The 26,678-nt window shown below is 49.8% G+C and overlaps 1 long non-coding RNA gene across 2 annotated transcripts in view; it reads right to left on the reverse strand.

The window, feature by feature from the left end:
• The window catches only part of LOC148135045 (uncharacterized), a 71,805-nt gene that overhangs the window by 35,693 nt on the left and 9,434 nt on the right, over window positions 1-26,678 (reverse strand). The window contains exons 4-5 of one of the 2 annotated variants that reach the window (XR_015755484.1): window positions 10,158-10,292; window positions 4,461-4,511 (exon numbers count right to left, since the gene is read on the reverse strand). This is a non-coding gene — a long non-coding RNA (uncharacterized LOC148135045). Of the gene's footprint in view, window positions 1-4,460; window positions 4,512-10,157; window positions 10,293-26,678 lie in introns of those variants that run through there. The other variant, XR_015755482.1, reaches the window with a different exon arrangement.

Here is a 26,678-nt window from a genome sequence, read left to right on the forward strand (position 1 = left end):
GAAGGGTCTGTTTCCATGCTGTACATCTCTATGATTCGAAGAGGGGCTGAATGGTCCAATCGAAAATTATCTGTGGTTCAAATCATAACATCCTCCAGTTTCTGTAATCCATTCTTGGTTCCATCTTGCAGGCTCTATGAATCCCGCTCCCTCTACACTCCTACAGGACCCACGTCCCTTCCCATGTTTGCACCATCCTCCAGGTTCTGCAGCCCTTCCTACCTCTGTAAGATGGCCCGGACTCGACAACTCTTCCTTCCTCTGCAGTGTTCCCCAGAAGGGCATTTACAGAGTTAGGGAGGGATATTGGGACTGGAGGATTTTGCAGGTATTAGGAATATAGGGACTTGAGGAGGTTTCACAGTTTATGAGTGTTGCAGGGACTGGAGGAAGTTACAAAGATAGGGATGGTTTCACATTGGAGGATTCTGAAGGAAAAAAAAAGTTTACATGGTTAAAGGCAGGATACTTAGCAGTGTGCACGAACAGAGGGTTCTTGTGTCCCTGAAGTTACCACCCCAAGTTGAGAGGGTATTAAGAAGGCATATGGTGCGTTGGCTTTCGTTAGCGGGGGATTGAGTTTAAGAGATCCAGGTCTATAGAGCTGGATCTATAGAGCTCTAATTACACCACACTTGGAATACTGTGAACAGTTCTGTTCACCTCATTATAGGAAGGATGTAGAAGCTTTAAAGACAGTGCAGAGGATACTTAGCAAGATGCTGTCTGCACTGGAGGGCATGCCAATTGAAGTTAGGTTGTGGAAGCTAGGCTTTTTCTGATCGTAGTGAAGAAGGAAGAATGGCGACATGATAGAGGTGTACAAGGCAATGAGAGGCATCGATCGCGTGGATAACCAGAGACAACTTCCCATGGCAAAATGGCTAGCACAAGGGGATTATTTTTAAGGCAATTGGCAGAAGATTTAGCTTAGATATCAGAGGTACGTTATTTACACAGAGTGTGGTGGGTGCGTGGAATGGATTGCCAGCCGTGGTAGTAGATTCAGACACATTATGGACATCTAAGCAACTCTTCCATAGGCACAGCGATTATAGCAAAATATAGGGTATGTAGGTTAGTTTAGTCTTAAGAGTAGGATAAAAGGTCAGCACAATATCGAGGGCTGAAGGGCTTGTACTGGGCTGTCCTATTCTATGTTCTAAATAGCGAGGGTTATGAAGGCAGGAAGAGGTTTCGGAAAGCTGAAGAGGATGGGGTCTGAATGAAGAGACACAAAGAGGAGGCGTTGCTAAGGTTGTAAGAGGTAACAGAGACAGAGGGTTGTGGGGACTGGTGGTGGTTTCACAGGGAGGGAGGAGCATCGAGTCACAAGAGGTTACAGAAATGTGGAAAGCTGTAGGGCCTACAGGGGTTTCATGGAGCTAGGGACGTTGGGAGGGATGGATCAGTTTGGTAAGGATGTTGGTAGATTGGGGTGTTTTACACAGACAGGAATGTTTCAGGTGAATGGAGCTGAGTACAGAGATAAAGTGGGTTGTACTGATTGGAAAACCAAACAGACATATGGAGGGTAGTCGTGACTGAAGATGTTTATAGATACAGGAAGGCTGAGGTTCTGCAGGTTATTTAGATATGGAGGGTGTGGAATCATACAGATTTTCCATGTGATAAAGACAGCAATTTTGGTTGGAGACAGTTTCACAGATTAGGGAGCATTAGTAACCTCCTCCAGTTTGGTCAAAGTGGGAAGGGTTGTGGGGAAGGGTGATGTTTACACATGTAAGAGCTGGAGAAGATTATGGGAATGAGTAGATGGATGGAGACACTGGAGGAGCTTACATTGACAGGGTGGGTGCTGGCAATGAAAATATATCACAGACAGAGGGTCTTGTAGGAACTGGATTGGAAGAGTCACAGGCATTGGAATGACTTCTGCAGATTGGGAGTATTACAGGGACTGAGAAGATTGTAGGGTCTCCACAGATTGAGCATGTCTTTAAGAATAGAAGAGTTTATGTAGATACGGAAATCTTAAACCCAATGCATGCAGTCTTCATTTCAAGACCAGAGCCTTATTATCCCACATCAGCCAACGATCCCTAACCCTGCCAGCGTTTCCCTTTATCCCAATGGAGCATACTGGCCCTGGATTCTTGAGATCACACTTTGAAAAGTCTCCCATTTGCCAGTTGTTCCTTTTCCTTCAAACAGACTCACCCAATCGATTAGAATCATAATATGGAGGTGCCGGTGTCAGATTGGGGGTGGACAAAGTTAAAAATCACCCGACACTCAGTTCCAGTCCAACCGGTTTATTTGAAAGCACTAGCTGTCAGAGCACTGCTTCTTCATCAGGTGGTTGTGGAGCACAATCCTAAGGTACAGGATGGCATGTCATGGAATATAATATCAAACAAATTTAGTTTAAGCCTTTCATCTTTACAGTGATGACCAGCGCTTCCAAAGCGAGTTGGATTATAACTGGGCGTTGTGCAATTTTAAATTCACGGCATTGACGCTAGCCAGGTCCTGCAGAATGGCCCCAAACCTGGCCCTGTTTCAGTTTTCCTCTTCAATTTGTGGACCTGCTGATCTTTTTCCATAAGTATATTAAAACGAAGACAGTTATGGGCACTGGACCCAAAGTGCTCTCTGAATGACACTTCACTCACTTGCCCGACCACGTTTTCTGAGGGGAGGTCCAGTGTTGCACCTGCCTGAGTAGAGTAGGGCCCTCTGCACATTGATTTAGGAACATTCCTTGGACACATTTGAAAAATTGCCCTCCATCCAGGTCTTCTTATACTCTAGGTGGCCCAGTCAGTACAGGGAATATTAAAATCTCCAGCCTGCACTCCTCTATTATTCCTATAGTTATCTGCAATCTCTCTACACATCTGCTCCTCTGGTATCTGTTGGGTCTACAACAGTCTACAATACAGTCCCAACAAAGTGACCACCCCCTTCTTCTTTCTAACTTCTAACCATGTGGAATTTTAAATGAATATATGTTTTAAAAATTGGAATTAACAATCCATAAATAAGTATTGATAAAAATCCAAACACTTGACCTTCAGAGAAAGACAACAGTTCACTCTCATGTGGTCTGCACGACATACCCACAGCAAAGTGTTTGCCTCTCAATTACCCTGTGAAATGGGCGAGCCAGCTGCTTAGCTCAAGGGCAGCAAGGGATGGGCAATAAAGGCTGGTCAGCCAGAGACACCCACATCCCATACCTGATTTTTTTAAAAAATCCATTCAGATTGGTCCCAGCACAGTTCCAGTGGAACAATGTCCTGGCCAATCACGTTGGTAGATTTATGGACAGAGCTTTAACCTGACAGAGAGGATGCAGGGACAGGCTTCAGGTGGAAGGAGCTTTCCAAGTCCAAAGAGAAAACGTGAACCATCAGAGCAGCACGGGGAATGTGACCGAAGTCAACAGAAAGGAACAGGATGGGACAAAGTTTAACTAAAACTGTAGATCAGCAAATCCATTTGTGACAGGAAATTGTGGGAACGAGTAAATTATCTTTTTTTATTAATGGACAAAGTCTCTGCAACAAGGTAGATGGATTTGTGACACAGAGATAAAAGGGATTTAGACACCAGGGAGATGTGGTTACAGGGCGAACAAAAGGTGGAACATAAATATTCAATGGTTCACAACCTTGTGCAAACTCAGGCAAAATGGGCAACGCTAACAATGATGGGTAAGAAAGGCATTACAGAGAAACCATTTGGCATCAGATCATGGAGTAGAGTCAGTCTGAATGTAAATTCTGGCTACTACTTGCCAAAGACACAAGCAGCAGAACAGTTTTATGCACCGAACAGCATTTCATGGCTCGTCACTGCAATAAATAGGAATTCATTGGAATTTTTAATAAAGGCATGGTGAACATTTAGTGAAACGTCAATATTCACAAAGTCTGGGACAATCACACTGACAACAGTGATATTGGAAGAGGAGTTCAGAAAATTTTTTTCAGTGTTTCTTAGAATAACACATTGTGCAACTGGCGAGGGACGTAACTGTCTCAGAGCGACTGTTGTGTGATAAAACTTAGTGAATGAGTAATGTCACCTGGAGAGATCCTCTGGGAAATTGTGATAAAGTTCAGTTTAAAGAACTATAAAGTTTTAAAGTGAAACACAGAAAGGACAAGCTACAACTAGAAACAAAAATAGCCAATTACATGAGCTTGATGGAGAACTGACCAAGATAAACAGGCTGAACAGACTGAAATATGTGCCTGTAAATGAACAGTGGAAAACATTTGAAGGAGCTGTGTAAAATACTCAACAAAAGGACATTCCACTGAAACAGACAAAAACTCAGCAAGAAATCCCCACCGGTCCCTCACTCAGGACAAAATGGATCATATTAGATTATTAGGCTGAGAAGATCACCGGGCTTCCTGAAGAAGGGCTAATGCCCGAAATGTCGATTCTCCTGTTTCCTAGATGCTGCCTGACCTGCTGCGCTTTTCCAGCAACACATTTCCATCATCTGAGAAGATCACCACAAAGTACTTAAAATCCTGAAGTAAGAGAGAGTTTTAGAGTAAGTTTTAAAGGGATTGCAATGGGGCTGCTAGCAGGAGGAGGGCAATGGGAAGGGAAATCGTTGTCAAGGTTTATTGACACAATACGAACATGGAGACGTGAAGGTGCTGGAGGTGGTGAGAGTGTTACAGAGAGGGGCCAGGGCCTGAATGGTGTTACAAAGCCAGTATGAATTGCTGCAGTTGGAGGGGTTTGCAGAGGTAGGGAGGGACATATGTATTTTTATTGATTCATTCATGGGATGTGGGTGTCACTGCCTAGACCAGCATTCTTTGACCCCATGCTAATTACCCAGAGACTGCTGGGGCCCTGGTGGATATATTTAATACTTTGCTGGCCACAGGTGAAATGCTGAATGACTGGAGGATCGCTAATGTGTTTCCTTTGTTCAAGAAGGGCAGCAGGGGTAGGCCAGGTAATTACAGAGCAGATAGTCTGACAGCAGGGGGAGGGAAATTATTGGAAACAATTGTGAGGATAAACCGACACTTAAAGGTAAGGATCAACTCGGTTTAGTCATCACGGATTTGGCAGAGGGAGATACTGTCTGAGGAATTCAGTTCAGTTTTTTTTGAAATGGTGCTTAAGTATATTGATGAGGGCAGTGCAGATGATGTGGTTTACATGGGCTTGACTAAGTCCTTAAACAAGATCCAACATGGAAGGCTGGTCCAAAAGGACTGGATGACAAGGCAAGTTGGCAAATTGGATGCAAAATTGGTGGATAGCATACTTTCACCACTGGGTGTACCACAGGGATCTGTGCAGGAACCAGAGAACATTAATAACTCGGATGTGAAAGCAGAAGGTATCGTTAGTCGGTTTGCGGATGACATGAAAGGTGAGGGTGTAGTCCACAGTGAGGGGGATGGTCTCAGGCTACAGTCTGATGTCGATTGGATGATAATCTAAGCAAAGTTTAGGTCTGATCGAAGTGAGGTAACACTCTGTGGGAGGTACGATAAGCGAAAGACAGACATAATGAATGGTAGGACCTTGCGGAGTACTGAGGAATACAGGAACCTTGGTGGACAAGTCCATAGATCCCTGAAGGTGTCAGCACAGGGAGACAGGGTGGGAAAGGCACCTCAACTGAGAGCGGGAGAGGGACCCATATCCTGGTGGGGTGAATTGCGAGAGATGCTTGAGAGGATATAACCTAGTCTGGCAGGGTGTTGGACCTTAAATAAACATAGGCCAGAAAGAAGATTGAGGCTGGTACATGAGTTAAAGACAGCAATTTCAGCAGACAAGGCAGGCAAGAACATAGCAAGGAATGGAGGAAAACTGATGATTAAACTGCATTTATTTCAATCCAAGGGCCAGACAGCTAAGGAAGATTAACTCAAGGCATGGATTGGAACATGGGACTGGGATATTATAGCTATTACAGAAACACAGCTGAGGGAGGGGCAGGACTGGCAGCTCATTGTTTCAAGGTAGAGATGCTACAGGAAGGGGAGGCAAGAGAGGACACGTGGTGGTGGGTAATGATTGCATGTATCATCACAGCAGTACTTAGAGAGGATATTCCTGTGGGATCGCCCAGTGAAGCTATGTTAGTGGAACTGAGAAATAAGAATGGGTCATCATCTTGATACGATCAACTGCTGACCCCGAATAATCTGTGGCAGACTGAGGAACAAATATGTCAGGACATCTTAAATATCAACCATAATAATAAGGCTGTTATGGTACGGATTTTGAACTTTCCAAACCTCGACTGGGACAGCCAGTGTTCAGGGTTTGTAAGGGAGAAAATTGGTAATTTTATTCCAGAAAACTCCCAATCAATATGTAAATGGCCTGAAAAGAGAAAGGGGCAAAACCTGACCTCCACTTGGGAATTAAGGTAGGGAAAGGGACTGAGGTGTTAGTGGGAAAGCATTTTGCCAAAGTGACCACAGTTGTAGTAGTTTGAAAATAGCTTTGGAAAAGGACAGGCCTGGTCCACAGGTTCAAGTTATAAAATGGGGCCTGACCAATCTTGATCGTATTAGCCAGGAACTTTCAAAATGTGATTGGGGAAGGGAATTATTTACAGGAAAAGGGTAGTTTGGCAAGTGAGAATATTTTAAAAGTGAGATAAACTGATCGATCACCACCAGCATGTTCCTGTTTGTGTGCAGGTCAGCGCTGACAACATTCGGAAACACTGGCTGTCTATTGAGGGTCTGGTCAAGGAAAAGGGGGCACATGTCAGGTATAGTCAGCTGCATCAAGGGAATCCCTGAGGGTATACAGGGGCTGTAGGAATACACTTTGAGTAGAAAACAGGAATGGAGAAAGGCTAAATGAAATAGCCTCAGCAGAGAAGGAAAGGGGAATCCAAAAGTGATTGTATCAGTATATTAAGAGTGCACAAGTAACTCAGGACACATAGTGTCCATTAAAGATCAATGAGGCCATCGATCTGTGGAACTGCAGGATATTTGCTAAGATCCAAAACAATTTTTTCACTCCAGAACTTACTGTGGAGAAAGACTGGGGAACTCAGGGAACAAGAGTAATACATTAGACCACAATTGGAGTTCTCTGCAATTCCAGTCTCTCTGCTACAGGAAGGATGTTGTGAAACTTGAAAGGGCTCAGAAAAGATTAACAAGATATTGCCCGGGTTGTTGCTGAATAAGCTGGGGTTACTGTTACTGGAGAATCGGAGACTGAGGGATGACCTGACAGAGGTTTATATGAACATGAGCGGTATGGATTGGGTAAGCATTCAAGGCCTTTTCCCAGAAGTTGGGGAGTCCAAAACTAGAGGGCATAGGTTTAAGGTTAGAGGTGAATGGTTTACAGAGGGACTGAAGGGACAGCTTCTTTACACACATGGTGATGTGTGTATGGAATGAGCTGAGAGAGAAAGTAATGGAGACTGATACAATTACAACATTAAAAAGGTGTCTGGATGGGCATCTGAATAGTTATGGTGTAGACGTATATGGGCCAAATGCTGGAAAAGGGAATGGGATTTATTTAGATCTTCTGGTAAGCCTGGACGAGTTGAGGACCGAAGGGTCTGTTTCTGTGCTGTATATCTCTATGACTTGAAAAGAGTGCATGTTATAGAAGAGGTGGTGATGGAGGTTTTAAAACTCGAAGCTATGGCAAGTCCCAGAACCTGATTAAGTGTATCACAGGACACTGTGGGATGTTAGGGAAGAAATTGTGGAGCCCCTAGCAAAGGTATGTGTACTACTGACAGCCATGTGTGATGGGCTGGCAGGCTGGAGGGTGGCATCATGGACAGTGAAGGAGGTTTTCTGAGATTACAAAGGGATCTTGATGAAGTGAGTGAATGGGCTGAAAAAGTAGAGATGGAATTCAATCTGAATAAATACGAGATAATGCATTTTGTACAACAAACAAGGGTAGAGCTTATACAATTAATGTTAAGGCTTCGGTTAGTGTTTTAGAGCAGAGGGACCTCTGGGTTCAGCTACATAAATCTTGAAGCTTGCAATCACAGGATGGATAAGACAGTGCTTGGCATGCCTGACTATTGCTCAGTCCATTGAGTGGAGGATTTGGGACGTCATGTTGAGATTGCGCAGACATTTGTGAGGAGAAAGTGAGGTCTGCAGATGCTGGAGATCAGAGCTGAAAATGTGTTGCTGGAACAGCGCAGCAGGTCAGGCAGCATCCAGGGAACAGGAGAATCGACGTTTCGGGCATAAGCCCTTCTTCAGGAATGAGGAAAGAGACATTTGTGAGGCCTGTTCTGCAATACTCCATCCAGTTCTGGTCACCCAGTTAACAGGGAGGATATTATTAAGCTGCAGGGCATTCAGAAGAGATTTACCAGGATATTGCTGGGTATGGAAAGCTTGAGTTCTGAAAAATGGCTGGGTCGGCTGAGTCTTTTTTCACTGGAGCCTGGAGGTTGAGACATGATGCTATAAAGATTTATGAAAAAAAATGAGATATATAGGTCGATTTCATGGTAGTTGCCTTTTCCCCAGAATGGGGGAGTCTCAAGAGGCGGGGTCACATTTTTAAGGTTAGAGGAGAGAGATGTTCAAAAAAAGATATGGGGCAATTTATTACACAGAGGGTGGTTTGAGTGTGGAATGAACTTCCTGAGAAAGGGGTTGATGTGGGTACAATTACAACATTTAAAAGATATTTGGATAAACAGGTGAAGAGGGAAGGGTTGGAGTGATATGGACCATCTTCAGACAGCTGGGAAGAGTTTAGTTTTAGATTATGGTGAATATCAACTGAAGGGTCAGTTTCCATGCTGCATGGCTCTATGACAAGAATATGGTTTTATTCCATTATTGAAGAAAGGATCAGGGCTGGGTCCACGGATGTGCATCATCTACAGAAACGATTTGGTTCAAAATATAGGAGTGATTGTGCGAACGTTTGTTGATGATCAAATGAATGGTGTAGTGGGCAGTAAATACGGTTATCAAAGGGGATCGTGACCAACTGGGCCAGTGGACCAAGGAATGAAAGATGGAGTTTAATTCAGCCGTTGGATTTTGTTAAGACAAACCATGGACGACTAATACAGTTAATGGAAGGGCTCTGGGCAGTATTGTCCAACAGAGAGAGAGCAAGAGGTGCAGTTACATTGTTCCTTGGAAGTGGCATACCAGGTGGACAGGGTGGGGAAAGCGACATTTGGCACATTTGCCAACATTGGCCAGCACTTTGTTACATACATTAGGTATATTTGTAACATTGTCCTAAATATTTCCCTTGGGCAGAGGAGGCCACGGGGTGACCTTATAAAGTTTTACAAAACCATGCGGGGCCTAAGAATGGTGAATATCCAAGGGTAGGTGATTCCAAAACTAGAGGGTATAAACGGGAGGTGAGAGACCAAGGATTTAAAGAGGGAGCTGAGGGGGAACATTATCTGCACAGGATGGTGCATAGATGGAACAGACTGCCTCAGGCACATGGGAGAAACAAGAACAATTACAACACGGAAAAGACATTTGGGCAAGTATATTGAGACGAGAAGGTTTGAAGAGCTAAGGGCCAAACGCAGGCAAATGAGACTCGTTCAGTTTAGGTAACATGGGCAGCATTGAGGAGTTGGACCACAGGTTCTGTTTCCATGCTGTATCACTCTGTATCCAGTTAAAGAGGATTACAGTACCGAAATAAGGCATGGTGTAGACACTGAAGCAATTTACAGCGATAGGGATGGTAATCTGGAGTGCAGTACATCTCAAATATGTGGAGGGACTAATCGGGAATGGAGTAGGTTACAGGGACAACTACTGTTATAGGAGTTAAAGATGACTGAAGACACTGGTGCACAAGCCATGCCATAGGTACAGTGTTGCAGAGTAGTGAGTCTTAGTACAGTGTTGGAGAGAGAACACAGAACAGAAAGATCCCAGGCAGCATTCCCAAGCTCTCGTAGGAGGCCTGCTTTAACCTCTGTTGTCCTGATGGTCACGAAGACAGCGCAGGCCTGGATTGATAACTCTGAACTCTCGATGCTGTCGCAGTGCAACATAGGTTAAAGTAGATGTGGTGATTGAGTCTGGGGTGTGCCTATACTGTGCTCCCCTCCAGCACTGTATCTATATCATGTCTTGTTAGCCGATTCTTGGAGCCCACTCATTGCTCCCTGCTCTGTGCACTGTGAGTGATCTTACCACACTGCAGGATTTATTGAAGGCTCAAGAACCCCCTTCCCTTTGTCTCTCTGGCTGACCAACCATCTTCAATGGGGTGTTGGATGAGACGTCCGGCAGTTGGGAAATCTATTCGGTCAAAAACTTCCTGAGTACCTAGAGGAGACAGAGAGATAGACAGAATTGGAAATTAGACTGATGCAGCGAGAGTTACACATGGAGAATGGAAATAAGCCCCACAGAGATCTGGAAAATTCCAAACTCCATCCCTGGCCTAGCTGTTGTGTATCTTGAGAGTGGAGAATTCTGTTGGCTCAGGAACTGGAGTAACTGCAAGAGCGGGAGGCAGCAATTAGACCCACACAGTGAGGGATACCACACAGAAGGAGACTGAGTGATATCACCAGAGTTCTGGAAGACTTCAGGATCACACAGTCATGTTAGAAGAATGGGTTTAGCTTCACGTATCAGTGGTCAGGGATGAGCAACCAGTGAGCAGGTGAAGTGATGGCCTTGTAACATTATTGTTAGGGCATTTATCCAAAACCTCAGCTAATGTTCAGGGGAGGCAGGTTTGAATCCCATCATAAGATATGGTGGAATTTAAAACCAATAATTTTAAAAATAGCAATTAACAATCCATAAACAAATATGAAACCATTGCTGATGTACAAAAATCCCAATCCCTTAGATTAGATTCCATACAGTGTGGAAACAGGCCTTTCGGCCCAATCAGTCCATGCCAACACTCCGAAGAGTAACCCACTCAGACCCATCTCCCTCAGCCTAATACACCTAACATGATGAGCAAATTAGCATGGCCAATTCGCCTGACCTGCGCGTCTTTGGACTGTGGGAGGAAACCGGAGCATCCGGAAGCAATTCACGCAAACACGGGGAGAATATGCAAACTCCACACAGTCACCCGCGGCTGGAATCGAACCTGGAACCCTGGTGCTGTGAGGCAGGAGTGCTAATCACTGAGCCCACTTGCCGTTTCGACAACGAGATCTGATCATGCTCACGTGGTCTTCACGACATACCCACAGCAAAGTGTTTGCATTTCAATTGCCCTCTGAAATGGCCGAGCAAGCTACTCAGCTCGTGGGCAGCTAGGGATGGGCAAGAAAGGCTGGTCAGCCAGAGACACCCACATCCCCTACCTGATTTATAAAAAAATAATCCATTAGGATGGTCCCACTGGAACTGTGCTGGGACCAGTGTCCTGGCCAATCATATCAGTTGGTTTAAGGACAGGGCTTTAAACTGACAGAGAGGATGCAGGGACAGGGTCCAGGTGAAAGGAGCTTTCCAAATCCAAAGAGAAAAGGTGGAGCATCGGAACAGCATGGGAATGTGACTGAAGACAAGCAAGAAGGAACAGAATGGGACAGCGATTAACTAAAACTGTACATCAGGGAATAGGTTTGTGACAGGAAATTGTGGGAACGAGTAAATTATGGGTTTTTTTGAATGGACGAAGTCTCATCAATAAGACAGATGGATTTCTGACACAGAGATAGAAGAAATTTAGACACCAGAGAGATGTGGTTACAGGGTGAACAAAAGTTGGACATAAATATTCAATGGTTCACAACCTTGCAGAAACTCAGGCAAAATGGGCAACGCTAACAATGATGGGTAACAAAGGCATTACAGAGAAAGCATTTGGCATCAGATCATGAAGTAGAGTCAGTCTGAATGTAAATTCTGGCTACTACTTGCCAAGGACACAAGCAACAGAACAGTTTTAACCACTGAACAGCATTCCATTGCTCATCACTGCATTAAACAGGAACTCATTGGAATGTTTTGACAAACACATGGTGACAATTTTGGAAAACTTCAATATTTGTATAATCTGGGACAATCACACGGTCAACAGTGATATTGGAAGAGGAGTTCGGAGAATGTTTTTTTCAGTGTTTCTTTGAAAAACACATTGTGCAACTGGCGAGGGACATAACTATCGCAGAGCGACCGTTGTGTGATGAAACTTAGTGAATGAGTAATGTCACCTGGAGAGATCCTCTGGGAAATTGTGATAAAGTGCAGTTTTTGAAGAAATATAAAGTTTTAAAGTGAATCACAGAAAGGACAAGCTACAACTAGAAACAAAAATGCAAATTACATGGGTTTGAGAGGAGAACTGACCAAGGTAAACAGGCTAAACAGACTGAAACATATGTCTGTAAATGAAAAGTGGGAACCATTTGAAGGAACAGTGTAAAACACTCAACAAAAGAACACTCCATTGAAACAGTAAACACCTCAGCAAGAAATTCCCACTTATCCCTCACTCAGGACAAAAGGCTAGATTATAAGGCTGAGAAGATCACCAAAAAGTACTTAAAATCCTGAAAAGTGTGCTTTAGGAGTAAATGTTAATGTATTGGAATGGGTCTGCTCCCAGGAGGAGGGCAGAGGGAAGGGGAATCATTGTCAGGGTTTATAGACACGTTAGGAACAGGGAGAGGTGAAGGTGCTGGAGGTGGTGAGAGTGTTACAGAGAGTGGTCAGGGTCTGAATGGTGTTACAAAGCCAGTACGGATTGCTGCAGCTGGAGGGGTTGCAGAGGTAGGGAAGAACATATTTAGTTTTATTTATTTATTCATGGGATGTGGGTGTTACTGCCTGAACTAACATTTTTTGACCACACTGGTAATTACCCAGAGGGTAGCTCGGAGTCAGCCATATTGCTGTGGGTCTGGAGTCACATGTCAGCCAGACCAGGTTAGAATATTTGGTGTCCTTCCCGAAAGGAGGTTAGTGAACTAGATGAGTTCTTCCTACTGATCAACAATGTTTTAATGGTGGCCCCACCAATGTCTTTTACAGCCACAACATGACATCCCAACTCTTACTCTCAATGCTCTCCCCAATGAAGGTAACCATCCCAAACACCTGCTTCACCAGCCTGTCTACCTGTGACACCACATTCAAAGAACTGTGTACGTGGGTCACTGACTGACAACACTACCCAGGGCCCGAACATTAACTGTACAAGTAACACCCTGGTTTGTTTCACCAAAATGGCACACTTCACATTTATCTAATTAAACTCCATCTGCTATTCTTCAGCCCACTATCCCAGCAGTACTGTTCATCCTGTTGTATCATATGTAATTTTCTCCACTAACCACTTTACCACCAATGTCAGTGTCACCCAAAAACCTTACTTACCAGGAAACCAATATTCCCATCCAAACCATTTATCCAAATGGCAAACAACAGTGGGCCCACTACACCGCTGGTCACATGCCTGCAGTCAGAAAAACATGTCTTGCACCACCCTCTAGCTCCTACCATCAAGCAACTTTTGTATCCAGTTCACGAGCTCCTCCTGAATGCCATATTCTTTTTGCACTGATCTGAGCTTATTACCCAGTTTACCACACAGAACAGTTCCGCCCAAAACCCTTCGGACATTTCATGCAAACCTTTATTCCAACTGTAAGATCAAACTAACCTACATTCCCTTCATTTTACTATTATCCATGTGTCTGTCCAAGAGTCTAGTAAATGTCCCGGATGTGTCTAATTTTACTACCACCATTGGCAGTGCATTCCAACCACCTACCATTCTCTACCCTCTGATCCATCCTCCATTCACCTTAAAATTACACCCCCTTGTAATAGCCATTTATGCCATAGGAGGAAAAGTCTCTGACTATTCACTCACTCTGTGCCTCTTATCATCTTGTTCACCTCTACCAAGTTGCCCCGCCCCCTTCGTCACTCCAATGAGAAAAGCCTTTGCTCCCTCAACCTTTCTTCATAAGAAATGCTCTCCATTCCAGGCAGCATCTTGGTAAATCTCCTGTGTACACTCTCTAAAACGTGCACATCCTTCCTGTAAAGATGGGACGAGAACTGAACACGATATTCCAAGTGTGGTCTCACCAGGACACTATAAAGATGCAGTAAAACCTCGCGGCTCTTAAAATCGATCCCCTTGCTAAGGAAAGCCAACACAACATATGCCTTTTTAACAACCCTATCAACGTGTGTGGTGATTTTGAGGGATCTATGGACACGGACCCCATGATCTCTGTTTCTCTACACTGCCAAGTATTCTGCCTTTCACCCTGTATTCTGTATTCAAATTCGACCTTCCAGAATGAATCACTTCACTCTTTTCCAGATTGAACTCCATCTGTCACGTCCTGCCAGCTCTGCGTCCTGTCAATGTTCCATTGCAACCTACAACAGCCCTCCACATTCCCCACCACGCCACCAACCTTCATGTGATTGGCAAACTTACAAACCCACTCTCCAACATCCACATGCACATTATTTTTAAAATAAATCACAAAGAGCAGAGTCCCAGAGCCGACTGTTACAGAAAACCACTGGTCACTGAGCTCCAGGCTCAATACTCTCCATCTGCTGCCACCCTCTGTCTACTCTGGGGTATCCAATCCTGTATCCAGACAGACAGATTCCCCTGTAACCAAAATCATCCTTCATTTCTGAATGAGCCATCAACGTATTCTGTCATATCCTCAAAGAATGCAATAAGGTTTGTGAGGCATGACCTGACCCCTCACAAACCCGTGCTGACTGTCTCTAATGTAACTATGGTTTCCCAAATAGTCATACACCCTGTCTTTAGAACCCTCGCCAATACTCTGCACACCACAGACATTCGACCAAATCTGTAATTCACAGAATTCTACCTCCGTAACATGGCCCGGACTCTGCAAATCTTCCCTCCTCTGCCATGTTCCCCAGAAGGGCACTGGAGGGTGGTGGGGATTACAGAGATAGAGAGGGATATCAGGACAGGAGGATTTTGTAGACATTAGGAGGGTTGCAGAGCCAAAAGGTGGCTTCAGTAATTGTGAGGTTTCATGGTGACGAAGGCATTTGAGGAGGGAGGGAGGGAGGATTGTAGTGAAATGAAAGGTTTCACAGTTTAGTTGTTTTGTTAGGACTGCGAGTTGTTACTGAGTTGCGGAGGGTTTAAGCACTGGTGGATATTACATAAACATGTTGTTTTGGTTGCAATGCAGGAAGAGGATTCAGGAAACTGGAGAGTATGGGGTCTGAACAAGGTTACACAGAGAAGAAGGACCATAGACCCACAGGAGGTTACAGAAATGTGGACAGCTATAGGGCCTGCAGAAGTTCATGGAGTTGGGAATGTTGGGAGGGATGGAGAAGCTTACAGGGATAAGGATGATTGTAGGACAGGGCTGGATCACCGCAGGGAGTGTTTTAGGGAGCTGAGCAGATTACAGAGATAAAGATGTTTGTATCGACTGGAAGAACAAACAGAGATATGCTGGGTAGTCGTGACTGGAGATGTTAATAGATGTAGGGAAGGCTTAGGTTCTAGGGGTTATGCAGGTTGTAGAATCTGGATTTTGTTTCAGAGATTGGGATAGCAATTTTGGTCAGAGACAGTTTCACAGGTAAGGGAGCATAGCACAAACAGGAGGAAGTTGTAGGGGAGGGTAACGTTTAAACAGATAGTTGGGTAAGAGCTGGACAAGGTTATGGAGATGGGTAGATGGTGGAGACACAGGAGGAACTTACATTGACATGGGGGTGATAGCGACAGGTGGCTGTTAAATAGATAGTGGGTTTTGTAGGGACTGGATTGGGAGAGGCACAGGCATGGAGTGAGTTCGACAGATCAGGAATACTGCAGGGACCTGAGAGGATTACACTGATAGGGATGGTAGTCGGGTCTCCACAGGCTGTTGGTGTTTAGGGACTGGAAGAGGTTTGGTAGATAGGGAGGGCTGTAAGAGCTGCAGGAGCTTATGGAGAGTTAAAGAGTAGGAGCAGTTCACAGAGGGAGGGTTCTCCGACAGGAGTAGCTTACAGATAGTGAGGGGTATGTGGCCTGAGGAAGTTAAAGAGAGGGGGGTTTTCGGGTCTGGAAGAGGTTACACTGACAGGGACCGTTGAAGAGACTGTAGCAAAAATGCATGGAGAAGGTTACACAGATAGGGAGGTGAGTTGGGACTGAAGGTGAATACACAGACATGGAGGGTTGTATTGTTAGACCGAGCTGAGAGGGACAGGGACTGGTGCAGGGATTTACACAGATAGAGAAGGTTGTATTTTTGGAGAAGGTTACACTGATACAGACAGTGTTAGGGAGTGTTTAGTGGACTACAGAGGAGCTCAGAGACAATGTATTATGGGGAGTGGAGGAGATTACAGACACAGAGATGGCTGTCGGGTTGAAAAGAGCTTCTACAGATCCTCAGTGCTGTAAGGCTGGAGGGAGGTTATAACAGTGCGTGTTGCCAAGAGTTAATTACTTCACTGATATAGAGCAGGTCTCAGCACGTAACTGTCAAAGGGAAGTTGAGACAGTCCAGTTGGGTTTTCAGAGATACAAATATTTATGGGAGTTTCAAGAGGGAACAGTGATTGGGAGTGCTGTACCAAATGGTAATAGTTATAGGGAGGGTTCTAAAAGCAGGAAGAGGTGACGGACATATCGATCTTTGCAAGGACTGGAGAAGGTTATATCGGCAAGGAGTGTTTTAGAGTCTGGAGGAGATGACAGTGTTAAGGAGAATATTGGGGATAAGGCAAGGTGTAGGAGACGGGGATGGTTGACAGGGCTGGACAATAACCTGAATAGAATCGCCATCGTGTGGAACCAGGCCATTCGGCCCAACCAGTACATTGCAAAACTCTGAAGAGCATCCTACCCAGACCCACCCCTCTACCTATACATTAAACCCTGCATTTCTCGTGGTGAACTTACTTCAACCACACATTCCTGAATACTACAGTCAATTTATGATCGCCAATCCTCTGATGGTGCAAATATTGGACACACACACACACACACACACACAGCAAGGCAGCGACACACAAACACACACGGTGAGGGAGATACACGCAGACACACAGCGAGGGAGATACACGCACACACACACACAGTGAGGGGGATACACGCAGACACACAGCAAGGGAAGGACATGCGCACACACACACAGTAAGGGAGATACACGCAGACACACAGCAAGGGAAGGACATGCGCACACACACACACAGTGAGGGGGATACACGCAGATACACAGTGAGGGAAGGACATGCACACACACACAGTGAGGGGGATACACACAGACACACAGCGAGGGAAGGACATGCACACACACAGTAAGTGGGATACACGCAGACACACAGCGAGGGAGGGACATGCACACGCACACACACACACACACACACACACAGAGTGAGGGGGATACATGCAGATACACAGCGAGGGTAGGACATGCGCACACACACACAGTGAGGGGGATACACGCAGATACACAGTGAGCGAAGGACATGAACTCACACACAGTGAGGGGGATACACACAGACACACAGCGAGGGAAGGACATGAACACACACACACAGTAAGGGGGATACACGCAGACACACAGCGAGGGAGGGACATGCACATGCACACACACACACACAGTGAGGGGGATACACGCAGACACACAGTGAGGGAAGGACATGAACACACACACAGTAAGGGGGATACACGCAGACACACAGCGAGGGAAGGACATGCACACACACACACACACACACAGCAAGGCAGCGACACGCAAACACACACAGTGAGGGAGATACACGCAGACACACAGCGAGGAAAGGACATGCACCAACACATACAGTGAGGGGGATACACGCAGACACACAGCGAGGAAAGGACATGCACCAACACACACAGTGAGGGGGATACACGCAGACACACAGCGAGGAAAGGACATGCACCAACACACACACACACAGTGCGGGAGATACCCGCAGACACACAGCGAGGGAAGGACATGCACACACACACACAGTGAGGGGGATACACGCAGACACACAGCGAGGGAAGGACACGCACACACACAGTAAGGGGGATACACGCAGACACACAGCAAGGGAAGGACATGAACACACACACAGTGAGGGGGATACCCGCAGACACACAGCGAGGGAGGGACATGCACACACACAGTAAGGGGGATACACGCAGACACACAGCGAGGGAGGGACATGCACACACACACACAGTGAGGGGGATACACGCAGACACACAGCGAGGGAGGGACACACACACAAATCAAGGGAGGGACTTACACAGCGAGGAAGGGACACACGCACACACAGCGAGGAGAACACGCACTCACACAGCGAGGGAGGGACACGCACACACTGTGGGAGTGACACGCATACAGACACACACACAGCGATGGAAGGTCACTAACATGCACTGTAAAAGGGTCAAACATACTCACAGCAAGAGGGGACATGCACACACAGCGAGAGATGGACACGCGCATGCTCAAGCACAGACACATAGCCAGGGAGGGACATGGACACACGCGGACACACGCAAACACACTCACACACACACACAGCAAGGGAAGGACACTCACATACACTGCAAGAGGGACACGTACACACAGCGAGGGAAGAACACGTACATGCGCAAGCACAAAATTACAGACACACAGTGAGAAAAGGGCACGCACACACACAGCCAGTGAGGGACATGGACACACACAAACACAGACACACACACAGCAAGAGAGGGACACGCGCACACACAGTGAGGAGGAGACACATGCACACACAGCGAGGGAGGGCCACACACACACACATGCACAGTAAGACACACACACACACACACACACACACACAGCAAGGGGGTAATTCACACATACACAGCGAGGGAAGAACACGCACGCACACACAGACAGCGAGGGAGGGAACACACACACATACACAGCAAGGGAGGGACACACATGCACACACAGAGCGAGGGAGGGATACACACACACCGACAGCGAGGGAGGGACACGCACACAGTGAGGGAGTGACACGTGCATGAGGAAGCACACAAACACAGACACACACAGCGAGAGAGGGACACACACACACACAGCCAGGGAGGGACATGCATGCACAGCGAGGGAGGGAAACACACAAACACACACACAGAGCAAGAAAAGGACACGCGCACACACAGCGACGGGGGAGGCACATGCTCACACAACGAGGGAGGGCCATACACACGCACACCAGGGGGGAACTCACACACACACAGCGAGGGAGGGACACACACATACACAGCGAGGGAGGGACACACACACACACAGCGAGGGAGGGACACACACACACACACAGCGAGGGAGGGACACACACACACACAGCGAGGGAGGGACACACACACACACAGCGAGGGAGGGACACACACACACAGCGAGGGAGGGACACACACACACACACACACAGCGAGGGAGGGACACACACACACACAGCGAGGGAGGGACACACACACACAGCGAGGGAGGGACACACACACACACACACACAGCGAGGGAGGGACACACACACACACACAGCGAGGGAGGGACACACACACACACACAGCGAGGGAGGGACACACACACACACACAGCGAGGGAGGGACACACACACACACACAGCGAGGGAGGGACACACACACACAGCGAGGGAGGGACACACACACACACAGCGAGCGAGGGAGGGACACACACGCAACGAGGGAGGGACACACACGCAACGAGGGAGGGACACACACGCAACGAGGGAGGGACACACACGCAACGAGGGAGGGACACACACGCAACGAGGGAGGGACACACACGCAACGAGGGAGGGACACACACGCAACGAGGGAGGGACACACACGCAACGAGGGAGGGACACACACGCAACGAGGGAGGGACACACACGCAACGAGGGAGGGACACACACGCAACGAGGGAGGGACACACACGCAACGAGGGAGGGACACACACGCAACGAGGGAGGGACACACACGCAACGAGGGAGGGACACACACGCAACGAGGGAGGGACACACACGCAACGAGGGAGGGACACACACGCAACGAGGGAGGGACACACACGCAACGAGGGAGGGACACACACGCAACGAGGGTGGGACACACACAGACACAGCGAGGGAAGGACATGCACGCGCACATACACAGAGAGCGAGGACCACACACACAGCGAGGGAGGGACACGCTGAGACACGCAGCAAGGGAGGGAGCATGGACACACACAGCGAGGGAGGGACACGGACACACACAGCGAGGGAGGGACACGGACACACACAGCGAGGGAGGGACACGGACACACACAGCGAGGGAGGGACACACACACACAGCGAGGGAGGGACACACACACACAGCGAGGGAGGGACACACACACACACACACAGCGAGGGAGGGACACACACACACACAGCGAGGGAGGGACACACACACACAGCGAGGGAGGGACACACACACACAGCGAGGGAGGGACACACACACACAGCGAGGGAGGGACACACACACACAGCGAGGGAGGGACACACACACACACAGCGAAGGAGGGACACACACACACACACAGCGAGGGAGGTACACACACACACAGCGAGGGAGGTACACACACACACACAGCGAGGGAGGGACACACACACACACAGCAAGGGGCGACCCACACACACACAGCGAGGGAGGGACACACACACACAGAGCGAGGGAGGGACACACACACACAGAGCGAAGGAGGGACACACACACACAGAGCGAAGGAGGGACACACACACACACACAGAGTGAGGGAGGGACACACACACACAGAGCGAAGGAGGGACACACACACACAGAGCGAAGGAGGGACACACACACACAGAGCGAAGGAGGGACACACACAGAGCGAAGGAGGGACACACACACACAGCGAGGGAGGAACACACACACAGCGAGGGAGGAACATACACAGCAAGGGAGGGACACACATACACACACAGCGAGGGAGGGACATGCTCATACACAGCAAGGGAGGGACACACACACACACACAGCGAGGGAGGGACATGCTCATACACAGCAAGGGAGGGACACACACACACAGCGAGGGAGGAACACACACACAGCGAGGGAGGAACATACACACAGCGAGGGAGGAACATACACACACACACACAGCGAGGGAGGGACATGCTCATACACAGCAAGGGAGGGACACACACACACAGCGAGGGAGGAACACACACACAGCGAGGGAGGAACACACACACAGCGAGGGAGGGACACGCTCATACACAGCAAGGGAGGGACACACATACACACACAGCGAGGGAGGGACATGCTCATACACAGCAAGGGAGGGACACACACACACAGCGAGGGAGGAACACACACACAGCGAGGGAGGAACACACACACACACACACAGCGAGGGAGGGACACGCTCATACACAGCAAGGGAGGGACACACATACACACACAGCGAGGGAGGGACATGCTCATACACAGCAAGGGAGGGACACACACACACACACAGCGAGGGAGGGACATGCTCATACACAGCAAGGGAGGGACACACACACACAGCGAGGGAGGAACACACACACAGCGAGGGAGGAACATACACACAGCGAGGGAGGAACATACACACAGCGAGGGAGGAACATACACACACACACACAGCGAGGGAGGGACATGCTCATACACAGCAAGGGAGGGACACACACACACAGCGAGGGAGGAACACACACACAGCGAGGGAGGAACATACACACAGCGAGGGAGGAACATACACACACACACACAGCGAGGGAGGGACACGCTCATACACAGCAAGGGAGGGACACACATACACACACAGCGAGGGAGGGACATACACAAACACACACAGCGAGGGAGGGACATGCTCATACACAGCAAGGGAGGGACACACACACACAGGGAAGGAGGGACAAGCACACACACGGCAAGGGGGAGGGCATCTGTACAGGAGTTGAGAGGGGACACGCACACACAGTGAGAGGGGACACGCACAGACACGGCGAGGGAGGGACACACACACAGCGAGGGAGGGACACACACACACAGCGAGGGGAGAAGCGCACACACAGTGAGGAGGATATACACAAAGTGCAATGGAGGGACACGCACACACATACACACACAGAGCAAGTGAGGGAGGAACACACACATACACTGCAAGGGAGGGACACACATGCACACACAGAGCGAGGGAGGGATACACACACACCTACAGCGAGGGAGGGACACGCACACATAGTGAGGGAGTGACACGTGCATGAGGAAGCACACAAACACAGACACACACAGCGAGAGGGGGACACACACATACACACAGCCAGGGAGGTACATGCATGCACAGCGAGGGAGGGAAACACACAAACACACACACAGAGCAAGAAAAGGACACGCGCACACACAGCGACGGGGGAGGCACATGCTCACACAACGAGGGAGGGCCATACACACGCACACCAAGAGGGAAACACACACACACAGCAAGGGGGGAAACTCACACACACACAGCGAGGGAGGGACACACACACACACACAGCGAGGGAGGGACACACACACACACACAGCGAGGGAGGGACACACACACACACAAACACAGCGAGGGAGGGTCACACACACACACACAGCGAGGGAGGGACACACGCACACACAGAGCGAGGGAGGGACACACACACACACAGCGAGGGAGGGACACACACACACACACACAGCGAGGGAGGGACACACACACACACACAGCGAGGGAGGGACACACACACACACACAGCGAGGGAGGGACACACACACACACACACACAGCGAGGGAGGGACACACACACACACACACAGCGAGGGAGGGACACACACACACAGCGAGGGAGGGACACACACAGCGAGGGAGGGACACACACACACACACACAGCGAGGGAGGGACACACACACACACAGCGAGGGAGGGACACACACACACAGCGAGGGAGGGACACACACACACACACAGCGAGGGAGGGACACACACACACAGCGAGGGAGGGACACACACACGCACACACAGCGAGGGAGGGACACACACACGCACACACAGCGAGGGAGGGACACGCACACACAGCGAGGGAGGGACACGCACACGCACACACAGCGAGGGTGGGACACGCACACACAGCGAGGGTGGGACACGCACACACAGCGAGGGTGGGACACGCACACACAGCGAGGGTGGGACACGCACACACAGCGAGGGTGGGACACGCACACACAGCGAGGGAGGGACACGCACACACAGCGAGGGAGGGACACGCACACACAGCGAGGGAGGGACACGCACACACAGCGAGGGAGGGACACGCACACACAGCGAGGGAGGGACACGCACTCACAGCGAGGGAGGGACACGCACTCACAGCGAGGGAGGGACACGCACTCACAGCGAGGGAGGGACACGCACTCACAGCGAGGGAGGGACACGCACTCACAGCGAGGGAGGGACACGCACTCACAGCGAGGGAGGGACACGCACTCACAGCGAGGGAGGGACACGCACTCACAGCGAGGGAGGGACACGCACTCACAGCGAGGGAGGGACACGCACTCACAGCGAGGGAGGGACACGCACTCACAGCGAGGGAGGGACACGCACTCACAGCGAGGGAGGGACACGCACTCACAGCGAGGGAGGGACACGCACTCACAGCGAGGGAGGGACACGCACTCACAGCGAGGGAGGGACACGCACTCACAGCGAGGGAGGGACACGCACACACACACACACACACACACACACACACAGCGAGGGAGGGACACGCACACACAGCGAGGGAGGGACACACACACACAGCGAGGGAGGGACACACACACAGCGAGGGAGGGACACACACACACACACACAGTGAGGGAGGGACATGTACACGCAGCGGGGGGGACACACACACACACACACAGTGAGGGAGGGACATGTACATGCAGCGGGGGAGTGACACGCGCATGAGGAAGCACACAAACACAGACACACACAGCGAGAGGGGGACACACACACACATACAGCCAGGGAGGGACATGCATGCACAGCGAGGGAGGGAAACACACAAACACACACACAGAGCAAGAAAAGGACACGCGCACACACAGCGACGGGGGAGGCACATGCTCACACAACGAGGGAGGGCCATACACACGCACACCAAGAGGGAAACACACACACACAGCAAGGGGGGAAACTCACACACACAGCGAGGGAGGGACACACACACACACAGCGAGGGAGGGACACACACACACACAGCGAGGGAGGGACACACACACACACACAGCGAGGGAGGGACACACACACACACACAGTGAGGGAGGGACACACACACACACAGTGAGGGAGGGACACACACACACACAGTGAGGGAGGGACACACACACACACACACACACAGCAAGGGAGGGACACACACACACACACAGACAGCGAGGGTGGGACCGCACACAGCGAGGGAGAGACACACACATACACACAGAGCGAGGGAGAGACACACACATACACACAGAGCGAGGGAGGGACACACACAGACACAGTGAGGGAAGGACACACACACAGACACAGCGAGGAGGGACACGCACACACACAGCGAGGAGGGAAACGCACAGAGTGAGGGAGGGACACGCGCACACAACGCGAGGGAGTGACACACACACAGCGAGTGAGGGACATGCTGCGAAGGGGCAACACACAAACATATACTGTGACGGTGTGACACGTATACACACACACACACACACTCAGCGAGCGAGGGACACAGACAGTGAGCGAGAGGCTTGCTGAGACACACAGCGAGGTAGGGACACGCACACGCACAGCGAGGGAAGGACATGCACACACACACCGTGGGAGGGACATGCACACACACAGCGAGGGAGCGACATACATAAACACACACAGCGAGAGGTGACACGCACAGACACGGCGAGGGAGGGACACATGCACACACAGCAAGGGGGTCATGCAGTCACACAGCAAGGGGAGATTAGCACACACACTGAGGGGGATATACACAAAGAGCAAGGGAGGGACACACACACACACACACACACAACGCGAGGGAGGGACACGCACACATACACACAGTTAAGGGGATACACGCAGGCACACAGCGAGGGAGGGACACACATACTCACACACACAGCAAGGGAAGGACACTCACATACACTGCAACAGGGACACACATACTCAGCTAGAGGGGGACACGCACACACAGCGAGGGAGGGACACACGCATGCGCAAAATTACAGACACACACAGCGAGAGAGGGACACGAACACAGAGCTAGGAAGGGACATGCACACACAGTGAGGGAGGGACACACACAAACACAAAAACACACAAAGAGCAAGAGAGGGACATTCGCACACCCAGCGAGGGAGGGGGACACACACACACAGCGAGGGAGGGGGACACACACACACAGCGAGGGAGGGGGACACACACACACAGCGAGGGAGGGGGACACACACACACAGCGAGGGAGGGGGACACACACACACAGCGAGGGAGGGGGACACACACACACAGCGAGGGAGGGGGACACACACACAGCGAGGGAGGGGGACACACACAGCGAGGGAGGGGGACACACACAGCGAGGGAGGGGGACACACACACACACACAGCGAGGGAGGGACACACACACACACAGCGAGGGAGGGACACACACACACACAGCGAGGGAGGGACACACACACACACAGCGAGGGAGGGACACACACACACACAGCGAGGGAGGGACACACACACACACAGCGAGGGAGGGGGACACACACACAGCGAGGGAGGGGGACACACACACACACACAGCGAGGGAGGGGGACACACACACACACACAGCGAGGGAGGGGGACACACACACACACAGCGAGGGAGGGACACACACACACACACAGCGAGGGAGGGACACACACACACACACAGCGAGGGAGGGACACACACACACACAGCGAGGGAGGGACACACACACACACAGCGAGGGAGGGACACACACACACACAGCGAGGGAGGGACACACACACACACAGCGAGGGAGGGACACACACACACGCAGCGAGGGAAGGACACACACACACACACACAGCGAGGGAAGGACACACACACACACACACAGCGAGGGAAGGACACACACACACACAGCGAGGGAGGGACACACACACACACACACACAGGGAGGGAGGGACACACACACACACGCAGCGAGGGAAGGACACACACACACGCAGCGAGGGAAGGACACACACACACACACAGCGAGGGAAGGACACACACACACACACACACACACACACACACACAGCGAGGGAAGGACACACACACACACACACACACACAGCGAGGGAAGGACACACACACACACACACACAGCGAGGGAAGGACACACACACACAGCGAGGGAAGGACACACACACACACACACACAGCGAGGGAAGGACACACACACACACACAGCGAGGGAAAGACACACACACACACACAGCGAGGGAAAGACACACACACACACACACACAGAGAGGGAAGGACACACACACACACACTCTCACAGCGAGGGAGGGACAAACAGACCCACAGTGAGTGAGTGATACGCATACACACACATAAAGAGCGAGGGGAAGGCACCCTCACACTGCAAGAGGGGCACACACACTCACAGCGAGACAGACACACGCACACACACACACACAGAGAGGGAGGGACACACACACACACACA

Source organism: Chiloscyllium plagiosum, unplaced genomic scaffold (assembly GCF_037043375.1).
Source record: "Chiloscyllium plagiosum isolate Xiang-an unplaced genomic scaffold, Cpla_swu_hap1 HiC_scaffold_51, whole genome shotgun sequence".
Lineage (NCBI taxonomy): Eukaryota > Metazoa > Chordata > Chondrichthyes > Orectolobiformes > Hemiscylliidae > Chiloscyllium > Chiloscyllium plagiosum.